This window comes from Podarcis pityusensis, assembly GCF_964106645.2.
Source record: "Podarcis pityusensis genome assembly, chromosome: 3".
Taxonomy (NCBI): Eukaryota; Metazoa; Chordata; class Lepidosauria; order Squamata; family Lacertidae; genus Podarcis; species Podarcis pityusensis.
The window spans coordinates 104,134,223-104,146,319 of NC_138026.1; the positions used below are offsets into that span (position 1 = coordinate 104,134,223).

The 12,097-nt window shown below is 44.5% G+C and overlaps 1 protein-coding gene across 1 annotated transcript in view; it reads left to right on the forward strand.

Annotated features, from left to right (window-relative positions):
• The window catches only part of TTC7A (tetratricopeptide repeat domain 7A), a 190,066-nt gene that overhangs the window by 101,707 nt on the left and 76,262 nt on the right, over positions 1-12,097 (forward strand). The window lies entirely within an intron of this gene.

Consider the following 12,097-nt stretch of genomic DNA (forward strand, 5'->3'; position numbering starts at 1 on the left):
CTGAAGGTAATGGGACCCTTTATATGTCTAGCTGTCAACAACAAATTGTTGCTGTTTTTTGTGTTGAATATATGATATATGCTAATTTATGGACCTAATAGGTATCTAAAGCCATTTGCACGTAACAAAATATGTATTTTATCAAAGTAATTGTTGAACTGTTGAACTGAAATACACTGAAAAACACTGTTGCTAGGATGTAGGTTTTATTTTATTTGTTTTTTATCTTATATTTTGGAAATGTACATCCAGGGTTTTTTCCCTTTAATTTTTTTTGGGGAGGGGGAACCCAAGAGAGTGGGGCCCTAAGCTATACCTTGTTTAGCTTATATGTAAATCCGGCACGGGAAGTGACACGGGTGGCGCTGTGGGTTAAACCACAGAGCCTAGGACTTGCCGATCAGAAGGTTGGTGGTTCGAATCCCCACGACGGGGTGAGCTCCCGTTGCTCGGTCCCTGCTCCTGCCAACCTAGCAGTTCGAAAGCACGCCAGTGCAAGTAGATAAATAGGTACCGCTCTGGCAGGAAGGTAAACGGCGTTTCCGTGTGCTGCTCTGGTTCACCAGAAGCAGCTTAGTCATGCTGGCCACATGACCCGGAAACTGTACGCCGGCTCCCTCGGCCAATAAAGCGAGATGAGCGCCGCAACCCCAGAGTCGGCCATGACTCGACCTAATGGTCAGGGGTCCCTTTACGCTTTACCTTTACCTAAATCCGGCACTGGTGATGAGGCTCTGAGAGATTGTTTTATCTATAGCAGTGACTCCTGAACTCCAGCGTGGAAATTTCTTGGAGGACCACTTAATATTTTGTAGCAATTGGAATGTACTATATCATCTGGGAAGAATCCTTGGGGCCAGATAAGAGTCTTCTAGGGCCACATTTGGTTAAAGGAGCTATCTTTCTCCACCCTAGGGGTAGACAGATCAATGCAAGGTAGCTCCCTCTGTGCAACCGAGAGAGGGAGAAATATCTCTGCATCAGTTGGGAATCCATCTTAGGTATGCCATAAGGCCAGCAAAGAGCTCTGTAGACTTGCTAAGATTTCATTTTTAGCTCTCTGGCAATTGCTGCATTGATTAATTAAATTCTGAAAGAAAGGGTTACCTTCTCCAACACAAACAAGAGGGTTTCAGCCATGTCTGCTGTTTCCCTTACTTGGGAATGCGGAAAATATGGCTGACAAACAAGGGCTTGAAATGCCTTTTGGCGCGGCCTGCTCCAAGGCACTATTATCGGCCGAGTGCTCTCCCTACGTGACTAATGGCACGTAGGAAATAGAATAACGAGGAGGGTGGCAAGGGTGTCACATCAGCAGAAGCTGTTGTGCAGAGGAGCGCAGGCCAGCCTAATTCCATCTCCCTTCTTGGCTCAGATTTAGAGCTGCAGGCGGTGACCTCAGACACCTTGCAGATCTGCTGCAGGACTCTGGAGACAGTCAGAACAAAATTCCCTTTTGCAACAAGGCAGCTGCGCATTGGGCGTCTGTATGCTCAAAGGCAACAAAGAGCTGCAGAGCCATTTAGTATCTGGGAAAGGCTTGGTGCTAAACTCCCCACCACCACCCATTCTTCAGGGAAGCTTGCTTCTTTTCTCTGTTCGTCTGTTTTAGATCTCTTTCCTAATCCTCTCGAGGGAGATGATGCAATCATATTTCATTGCACCCTCTCAGTGGCAAACCCTTCGAGCGGAAGGGCCGCAGCTCAGTGGTGGAACATCAGGCTTGTGTGCAGAAGGTTACAGGTTCATTTCCCAACATCGCCAGGTAGGGGCCGGAATAAATCCTGGTTGACACCCTTGGGAGTCACTGCCAGTCAGTGTAGACAGCCGAGCTGCATAGGCCAGCTTTCTGTGCTCCTAACCCTATGAAGCAAGGTAGACAGAGCATGACTGACAGGTCAAAGGCTGCACTGAGCAGATATTTGAACAACAGAAGTGGGTTCTGATTGGTCGGAATATGTCCCGACTGCCTTGTAGTTTTTTTTTAATTATTATTATTTGGAGCAAACTTTTTTTCTCTTGCTCTGGAGGGCAAGACTTGAGCCAATGGGATCAAGTTACAAGAAAGGAGATTCCGAACAAACATCAGGAAGAACTTTCTAACAGCTGTTTAACAGTGGAACAGTCTCCCTCAGGAGGCTGTGAACTCTCCTTCCTCAGAGGTTTTTAAGTAGAGGCTGAATGGTCATTTCCCATCTTCAGTGGGAATGAAGTATTATTGAAAGAATTAGCACCCATGGTTTTCGTTTGACTCAAATCAGTGGTATATTAAAACAACAACACCCTTTTTGCTGTTGGAGAACTTCCCATTTACTGCTTGCTCCCATAGCCTAATAATAATAATAATAATAATAATAATAATAATAATAATAATAATTTATAATAATAATTTATTATTTATACCCTATCCATCTGGCTGGGTTTCCCCAGCCACTCTGGGCAGCTCTCAACAGAATGTTAAAAATACAATAAAACACCAGACATTAAAAACTTCCCTAAACAGGACTGCCTTCAGATGTCTTCTAAAAGTGAGATACAGTGGACGCTCGGGTTGTGAACGTGATCCGTGTGGGATGCACGTTTGCAACCTGCAGCGTTCACAACCCGCAGCAGCGTGTCTGCACACGCACGAGTTGCGATTCGGCACTTCTGTGCATGCGCAACCGCCGAAACCCAGAAGTAACCCATTCCGGTACTTCCGGGTTTTGGCGGGTCCATAACCCGAAAAAAACGCAACCTGAAGCGTCTGTAACCCGAGGTATGACTAGTTGTTTATTTCTTTGACATCTGATGGGAGGGTGTTCCGCTGCCGAGAAGGCAGGGGCGGAGGAAGAGGGGTGTGGTGGATGGGGCCGCCCCGGGTTTCACCACTGATGGGGGTGACAAAATGCCGGGCGGCATTCACAGCAGAGGCTGCAGTGTGCCCAAGCCACACATCTCTCCTGGGAGAGACATGGTGGCTTGGGCATGCACAGGCTCCGCGCTGCCCAAACTGTCCGCCCAATACCTCCCCTCCAGCTGTAGGGCAGCTGAGTGGAAGGAGGCAGGCAGACTCCGGAGGCCCCACGGTGCACCCCACCCCTATGGGCGGATCCCCTCACCCCTGGTGTGCCACCCCAGGCACTCAAGCGGCTTTCTCCACCGCTGCAAGAAGGCCCTCTGCCTGGTTCCCTGTAACCTGACTTCTCGCAGTGAGGGAACCACCAGAAGACCCTTGGAGCTAGACCTCAGTGTCAGGACTGAACAATGGGGGTGGAGATGCTCCTTCAGGTATAGCCTTGGATCTCCAGAACCTTCCAGTCACGGTGAAGGAATCCATATGGTCTTTCACCCACTCAGCCAACATTACATGCTATTAAATTATCATGGGCTGGTTTGCTCACACACCCTGTGGGTTCACTTCCCACCCCGCCCCCAAATACCTGCAGACTTTGAGATTTTGCAGAATCTGCTGCTAACTCTCTCTTGAGCATGGAGAGTGAAGATTTGGCTCTCAAATAGATATTAGTGCATAGATGATGCCCTTGTCATAATAAGAAAAGTCCAAAAATAGTAACCATGAGGTGACTTTGAGTAATTCACGTGATCTGAACGCAGCACATTGTGTATTTTAAAAGGTAGAAGTGAACCTGTTAAGCTGATCTTCCTCTTTGTGCTTGGCAAAGGTATATCTTGGGTTTTTGGTTTTTTGTTAAAAATATATACTTTTCTAGTGGGAAAGGGGAGAGAGCATATCAAGGCAACTGGGTCACATCTTCACTATGAACTGAAAAAGCATTGTCATACCACGTTAACAATCGTTGCTTCACCCAAAGAATCCTGGGAGTTGTTGTTTGTTAAGAATGCTGCGAGTTCTTAGGATGCCCTTATACCCCTTCCAGAGCTACAATTCACATAGTGAAATGTTTCCCAGACTTGGGTCTCCAGCTGCTTTTGGACTACAATCCCCATCATCCCTGACCACAGGTCTTGCTAGCTAAGGATAATGGGAGTTGTAGTCCAAAAAACAAAAACAACTGGAGACCCAAGTTTGGAAAACACTGACATTAACTATCAGTCCCCTCTTCCCAGGGAACTCTGGGAATTGTAGCTCTGTGAGAGCAGTAGGAGTTTCCAAACAACTCTCAGCACCCTCAACAAACGGCAATTCCTGGGATTCTTTAGGGGAAACCATTACTGCTTAAAGTGACATCATACGGTCAATGGCAGAATTATACATAACTATACCTGGCTGACTATTAAGAATTCTTTATTACTAAATGTGGGTGGCGCTGTGGGTTAAACCACAGAGCCTAGGATTTGCCGATCAGAAGGTCGGCGGTTCGAATCCCCATGACGGGGTGAGCTCCCGTTGCTCGGTCCCTGCTCCTGCCAGCCTAGCAGTTCGAAAGCACGTCAAAGTGCAAGTAGATAAATAGGTACCGCTCCGGCGGGAAGGTAAACGGCGTTTCCGTGCGCTGCTCTGGTTCGCCAGAAGCGGCTTAGTCATGCTGGCCACATGACCCGGAAGCTGTATGCCAGCTCCCTTGGCCAATAAAGCGAGATGAGCGCCGCAGCTCCAGAGTCGGCCACGACTGGACTTAATGGTCAGGGGTCCCTTTACCTTTATACCTGGCTGACTATTAAGAATTCTTTATTACTAAAAGATAGGAGGGGAGAGAGGCAGGAGAATTCTCTATTGCTACTCTGCAAGGATTGTTTACTAGTTAGTATTTCTTCTCCCTGCATAATTTATGCAGATATACCATAAATATTCTGTGGCTTATCATTTGAGCACACTTCAACTCTGCTTTTGCCATGTGCCTGAAGATTCCAGTCAGCCTCCCTTATTTGTCCCTCTGTGTGTGTGTACAGATATGAGGTGACATTGGTCCTGAACTAATACCATCTTCACTTCTCCAGCATTCTCCTATATACATTATCTGATTTCCGCGGCTCCCGGAACATGATGTCGCATTTATCTGTGACATGGTTTTGCTGCCGAGATACATATGAGTCATAAGATAGCAGCTGTAAGAAACTATAACTCCTTCCTTCGTACGCGGCCTGACAAAGGGGATAATTGTTAATTTCAAATGGTAGGGCCAGAAGAGACATCAAAGGGCACCAGCGGAGCTGCAAACATTAATCAAGAGAACTGGGTGATTAATAATCTCAAGCTCTGGTGGCAGATCAAAATTTGGCTCTCAGTCACTGACGCTACCCAGAAGGAAATATTCCAGTGATAGGGAACCGTTACAGAGCCTGTGAGTTTTCTCATCCCTGCACCAAATGTGATATTTTGCCTTAAGGACGGTAGTTGCATCAGTGTTCTGGGCACCTATAGATGATTCATCCCCTATCATTTTTATTTTCTACCCATTTTTATTTTTAAAAAAGCGTTTGTCCCCACCGTTCTTTCTATTTTCTCTCCTTGGAGGCTGTGATTATTTTTCTTCCAAGCATCCATTCATATCCTGGTAGCAAGGATATTTCTTCCTGATTCCATTTTGTGAGATGCTCTGGAATAAAAAAGACACGGCAGATGGGCATGCATACGTGTGTACCTGAGTTGTTAAGGATGCAGGTCTGTCATCCACACTTGACTTGTGACCCTGGAGTATTTGTGGCAATGTGTAAGGCCGGGAAGAAAGGGAATCATCGGATGCAGGAATACAAGGGGAGAAAATCTCAAAGGTGCATGAAAGACAAGTAGTTGCCTGGTGCATTTTGAGTGTTAAAAGTCTGAGGGCTTGAGTCAGACTCTGTACTTTTGAGGAGAAGCCAGAACTATTCCCCACACTGTCTCAAAACAAGTTTAATTTGAGATACTGTGTGAGACTGTTCTGAGTTTTAATACTCTAAACTCTTTGGGGAAGAAATGGTATTCTGTGCACCTTTGAGGTCCCCTTCCCTTTTGTGTTTACAAAAGTGAAACTGTGTGTCAGACTGCAGCACGACAGTGTAGCATTCGATACTTAGCCTTCATTAAAAAAAAGAATATATTGTGAACTACCCTGAGATCCCTGGATAAAGAGCAGGATAAAAATATAAATCAATTGATTAAAATACTTAGCTTCACTGTATTCCAGTCTGGCTTCAGGCCTGGTCACAGCACTGAAACTGCTTTGGTCACCTGGGTTGGTGACATTTATTGGGAGAGAGATGAGTTTAGTGCAGCCAGGAGTTGCCCTATTAATCCATTCCACACCTTCCCCTAAGAGCATCACGCTTCATACCTGGTCTTTTTGATAGACCAGATTCAGGTTTCCATTCAAGCTCCTGGCAGGCTGCCTTTATAATCAAGGAAGGAAAGGAAAACAACCAGGCTCCACATTTTAGAATCATAGAATCATAGAATCATAGAGTTGGAAGAGACCACAAGGGCCATCGAGTCCAACCCCAGCGAACGATTTTGCTGCATGTTGCCACAGGCTTAAGCTCCACAAAGTTGCCCTTGTTCCCTTGGCGGGGCCATAACTTGACATGAACAGTTTCTTGTGTGGCATTATAAAGTCAGGCTTATTTCAGGAAGCAAGGTGAAAAGAGCAGGTTTGTTTATGTCACATCCTGTCTAACGTATAGGTTTAAAGAGGGTCTGAAAAGGCTACGAGAAGCTTCCAGAAAACTCTAATTAAGCTGAAAATCAGTTTCAGCTTCACCTGTTGGAAGCCGTCTTGCCCTCAAAGAAACCTGTGTTCAAACTTGAGAGTAAACATTACTTTTAATGCACGGTTAGGGTTGAGGACACCCATCAAAGTGACTTTTAGCTATATTTATTGAGAATATGTTTCAGGAGGTATTTACATAGGACCATCCTATTCAGTAGGAAAACTCCCCACAAAATCAACAGGACCCATAAACAATATAACAAGTAGAAGGTGCTATTGAAAGAAATAGCAATACTCACAGTAATAGATGAAAAACACGTGAAATGAATTACAGAAAAACACGTGAGGTACACTCCTATAGCAGAAGACTCTTGTGGTAATCAACAAACTACTGAATGAGCTGGAAAAAACAAAAGTCAACCTATGGAGCTAAATTACACCCCCCTTGAGTTTGTCTGAGGTTTTGTGTAATAGGGAGAGAGCTCTTTTGTGTTTCTACCTATGCAAGACAAGACAGGACCTCTGTACCCTTAATCATTAGGAAGGAGGAAATTTCCACAGGTGTAGCTTCTCATACTTTGGACTGAGAAAAGTTGCTCCTCCAGCGCCATACCTCCTTGTAGGCAGTTGGTCCAGGCCAGCCTTCCACATGTTGGTGTCCACCAGAGGTTGGATTGCAACTCCCATCAACCCCAACCACCATGGCCAATGGTCAGACAACACGGCCATCAGCTTCCAGGTTTCTTTAGCATGGAAACGAGGAGACTGAGAGGAGATATGATGGCCATCTTCAGATATCTTTAGGGAAGCTTTTAATGTTTAACAGACTACAGTGGTACCTCGGGTTACATACGCTTCAGGTTACAGACTCCGCTAACCCAGAAATAGAACCTCAGGTTAAGAACTTTACCTCAGGATGAGAACAGAAATCGTGCTCTGACGGTGCTGCGGCAGCAGGAGGCCCCATTAGCTAAAGTGGTGCTTCAGGTTAAGAACTGTTTCAGGTTAAGAACGGACCTCTGGAACGAATTAAGTACTTAACCCGAGGTAGCACTGTACTGTATTTTAATACTTTGTTGGAAGCTGCCCAGAGTGGCTGGGGTAAACCCAGCCAGATGGGCAGGGTATAAATAATAACGTATTATTATTATTATTATTATTATTATTATTATTATCTGAAGGGCTGTCACATAGGAAAGGGAGCAAGCTTGTTTCCTGCTGCTCCGGAGGGTAGGATTCAAACCAATGGATTCAAGTTGCTCAAAAGGAGATTCCAACTAAACATCAGGAAGAACTTTCTGGCAGTAAGAGCTGTTTGACCATGGAACAGTCTCCCTCGGGAGGTCGTGGACTCTCTGCCTTGGAGGTTTTAAAGCAGAGATTGGGGGGCCATCTGTCGCGAATGTTTTAGTTGAGATTCCTGCATTGCAAAGGGTTGGACTAGTTGACACTTGGGGTCCCTTCCAACTCTATGGTTCTATGTGTGAATGGGGCGAATGAGTGAAAAGACACTTTTCCAACAGTTTCACCATTTCTACTTTTGTCATCCATAAGGGAGAACTACATGAGTTGTGCTTCCCAATCACCCACATCTCCACTCTCAGGAATCTGAGAAATTTTGGGAACATTGTCTGATGCTCAGATAGCGCTGTGGTCTAAACCACTGAGCCTCTTGGGCTTGCTGATCAGAATGTCAGCAGTTCAAATCCCCGCGACGGGGTGAGCTCCTGTTGCCCTGTCCCAGCTCCTGCCAACCTAGCAGTTCGAAAGCACGCCAGTGCAAGTAGATAAATAGGTACCACTGCAGCGGGAAGGTAAACAGCGTTTCTGTGCGCTCTGGTTTCCATCACGGTGTTCTGTTGCTCCAGAAGTGGTTTAGGCCTACTGGCCACATGACCCGGAAAGCTGTCTGTGGACAAACGCCAGCTCCCTTGGCCTGAAAGCGAGATGAGTGCCGCAACCCCATAGTTGCCTTTGACTGGACTTAACCGTCCAGGGGTCCTTTACCTTTACCTTTAGTATAAAGAGCTGCATTCTAGGGAGCAGGAGACAGTTGTGATCTCGGCCTTTGGTCTATGGGGAATTGGGGTTTTTTTGGGGAAATAGGACACTGCTTTCTTGATACCTTCCATGGGAAGGTGAAGCAGTTCATATCTTTTGTCTCTTTTGCAAAGGAAGCATTATACTTCCTAGATTCTGAAGAAGGCCACTGATTTGCTCCCCCCCCCCTCCAATGTACCAAAGCAATACGAAGAACGAAAGAGGTAGTTTTGATTTACTGTGAACATAAATACTTTGTGTTCCCTGACATTTTAAACAAAGAAGAAACTGAATGCAGCCCAGAGCAAGGGGCAGAAATGTCTGAGCTTTTGAAATGGTCTAATGGGATTTCAAGGTATGCAAATACTCTGGGCCCAGATGGGAAGACAGTGGCAGCAGGAGGAACTTCTACACTGAGGGAACAATTGGAATCAAAAGTATGCTTAATAAAAAGCAAGCGCTAGCGAAGATAATGAGAGGGTACCAGAATACCTTTTGCATAAAATAATGGGATTTTAGGGAGCAGTGCTGTTGCCAGCAGCGTGAGGAAAAAATCATCTATTCACATTCAACGCTTAAGACTCATCTATGCTAAATGTACCTACTGTGTTTTTATTTCCTCCACTCTTGGGTCTTAGGCATTTTGTCCTCATAACAGCCCTGCAAAGTGGACTATGCTGAGGTAGAATGAGACTCAGTATCACTCAGTGAACTTTGTGATTGGGTGGTGATTGGAATCCAGAGCTCCCCTGTCCTTCTCCATCCTTTCAATCATTTGTTGTTGTTTAGACTCTTTGTGACCCCATGGACCAGAGCACGCCAGGCACTCCTGTCTTCCACTGCCTCCCGCAATTTGGTCAAACTCATGCTGGTAGCTTCGAGAACACTGTCCAACCATCTCTGTTGTCCCCTTCTCCTTGTGCCCTCTTTCCCAACATCAGGGTCTTTCGATCATACACCAGCTCATAACCACATACCCCCAAAAAAAAGAATTGCCATGAAAATCCCTGAAACGAGAAGTAATCGACTATAGAATTAAATTAAATAACAAAAATCAAAAAAGCGTTTCAGCCCTGCTCTTGAGTTTGTTTAAAATCATTTAAGGTTTAGAATTTCTTTATTTCCTTCTGAGGAAACTGATTAGTTCAGTGAAACAAGTTTTGTAGCCGGCATCTCGTTAAGTCTTTGTTTAATTCTAGGTTAATTTTTCCTTATTTTTTAATTTTTGTTATTTAATTTAATTCTACAGTCTATAACTTCTCGTTTCAGGGATTTTCACGGCAATTCTTTTGTTTTGTGTAATTTCTTGGTTCCGTGACTTTTTTCACTCATAAAACCACATACCAGCCTCCTCCAACCTGGTCCCTTCTAGATATTTCAGGCTACAAACTCCCACCATCCCTGACCATTACCTATATTCACTGCAGCTTATGTGAACTGGAATCCAAAACACTTGGAGAGCATATTGTTAGGGAAGGCTGCCATTTATGTTCTTGACATGCTCATCACATTCCCATCATCTTGCCCAGTATCCTCTCAAATACCATTTCCGTCTTTATACTGAATAATGAGCCAGTAAAAAAGAAGAAGCCAGGGATTCATTTTAAGCCTGGAAGTTTTTCTAGCCTAAATGTTACTTGTTGCTCCCAGGCTGATCTAGAAAACAATACAACATAGTAAGTAGGGTTGCCATATTCCCCAAAGTGAAAATCCAGATGTTGTTGAGCTTTTTTCTTTCTTTCTTTGTGGTCAAAAGCTGTTCAGCTTTCTTTATTCTTATTTTGTAAAAAACAGCCCAATAGCACTTACTATTAGGGCTGCCACATGTCTGGGTTTTCTCAGACATTTTGCTGATTCAGGAAAAATCCACTCAGGCGCCATTTTTCTGAGCAATTCCTGGACATTTGGCAGCCCTAATAGTGACTACCTTATGCTAGAAAACAAACAAGAAAATATATTCCCCGACCAGCACTTTTATGGACATGAGAAGTACCAATACTTTATGGACGCTCAACCCCCAGCCCTCCAAATTATTTCCCTCCATGAAACCAATAATATATATACAGTTATTAAATATACATGTGTGTGTTTAGCTTTGATAAATCCACCTCAACACTTTAATGGTACCACTCATAGTTAAAAGGTCATGTGGAAATTAAACCGGCCGTTAAGACTGAGTCATGCCAGTTGACAGAGTTAACGCTTTGCCCAGAAGTTCTCTTTAGTGGCATAAAGCCAGATAAGGAAGAAGGAGAAGGACGGGGACAGAGGGAGGGTATTATTATTCACACAAATACAAGGCAATGCACAGAGGAAACCTGGAGCGGTACTAGGGAAATCTTTAACAGAGAAATATTTTTCTACCTTCCAGCTTCACTTCTCTATAATATATGCTCTGCACACCCATATCTAGAAAATAACACTGAGATCTCCTTCAGGGCAACCCAAATTATTCACATGGTACTAGAGAAGTAGACTTGGGGGAGGCAGGGGAGGGGCATTCAAAACCCTCAGATAATCCAAACTCCAATCAAATGGCAGCTCTTAATTTTAAATATGTGTACGGAGTCACTTGTGAACTTTGAAACAAACCATTATTAAATAAAATGTATTTTCTGATCAATAAGTGCCTTGGGAGTCCATGCATGTCTAGCCTTGTAAAGGTGCTCGGAGATTATTTCTGCATTTCACAAGATTGCATGCGTCGCTTGATTGTAATCCAACCTCAAAGCGGTTTGCAAAAAGGGTAAATAAAATTATCTGCCAAAAACAGGAGTTAAAACAACTATTTAAAATATCCACCAGGTAATTAGAATTGACGATAATCTGAAAACCAAATTAAAACGTGTGTCGACATTGTACATGCATGTCTGAACGATCAGTGACAGTCCTTGTCGCTAGGTGGAGAGATCCATTTCTCGCAAATGTTCAGTCTCTAAAATTCAACCAATCTTCCACTGCTGAGTGACAATTTCATTATTCCTATGGAATGGTGCTGTCATGGGAGGCCATGGGTGGGAAGAAGCAATCTTTCAGGTAAGCAAATGCAATCTGACAGGGCTGTCTATGTTTCAAATGCATGACATTTTAAGCACAGCTCTGTCGTCTTCCTTTTCAGTGGCGCTTAGTGCTCAACTCTAGTTCTTGCTATAACCGCTGCAACTGTGGACAGCGAAAGGGATTTGGAACGCAGCAGCTAGAACAGCATCTTTTACTTGACTTAAAATGTAACGCTCTTGTTAAAGTTTTGTGTTGATGTTGCATTGTGCTAGTGGAAGAGGCAAGGGATCTTCTTCTTTGGCGATCACTCGTAGCCAAGATTGTCTTCCATAAACACGGTTTTAACAATGAGTCCATAAGTGTTGGAGGCCAATTCTGGATCCACATGTCCTTCCACAGTGGGGACATTGGTTTCCGGGCGGGAGTTGATCACAGTGTGGATTTGCCAAGCGTGCCTTCCTCCTAGC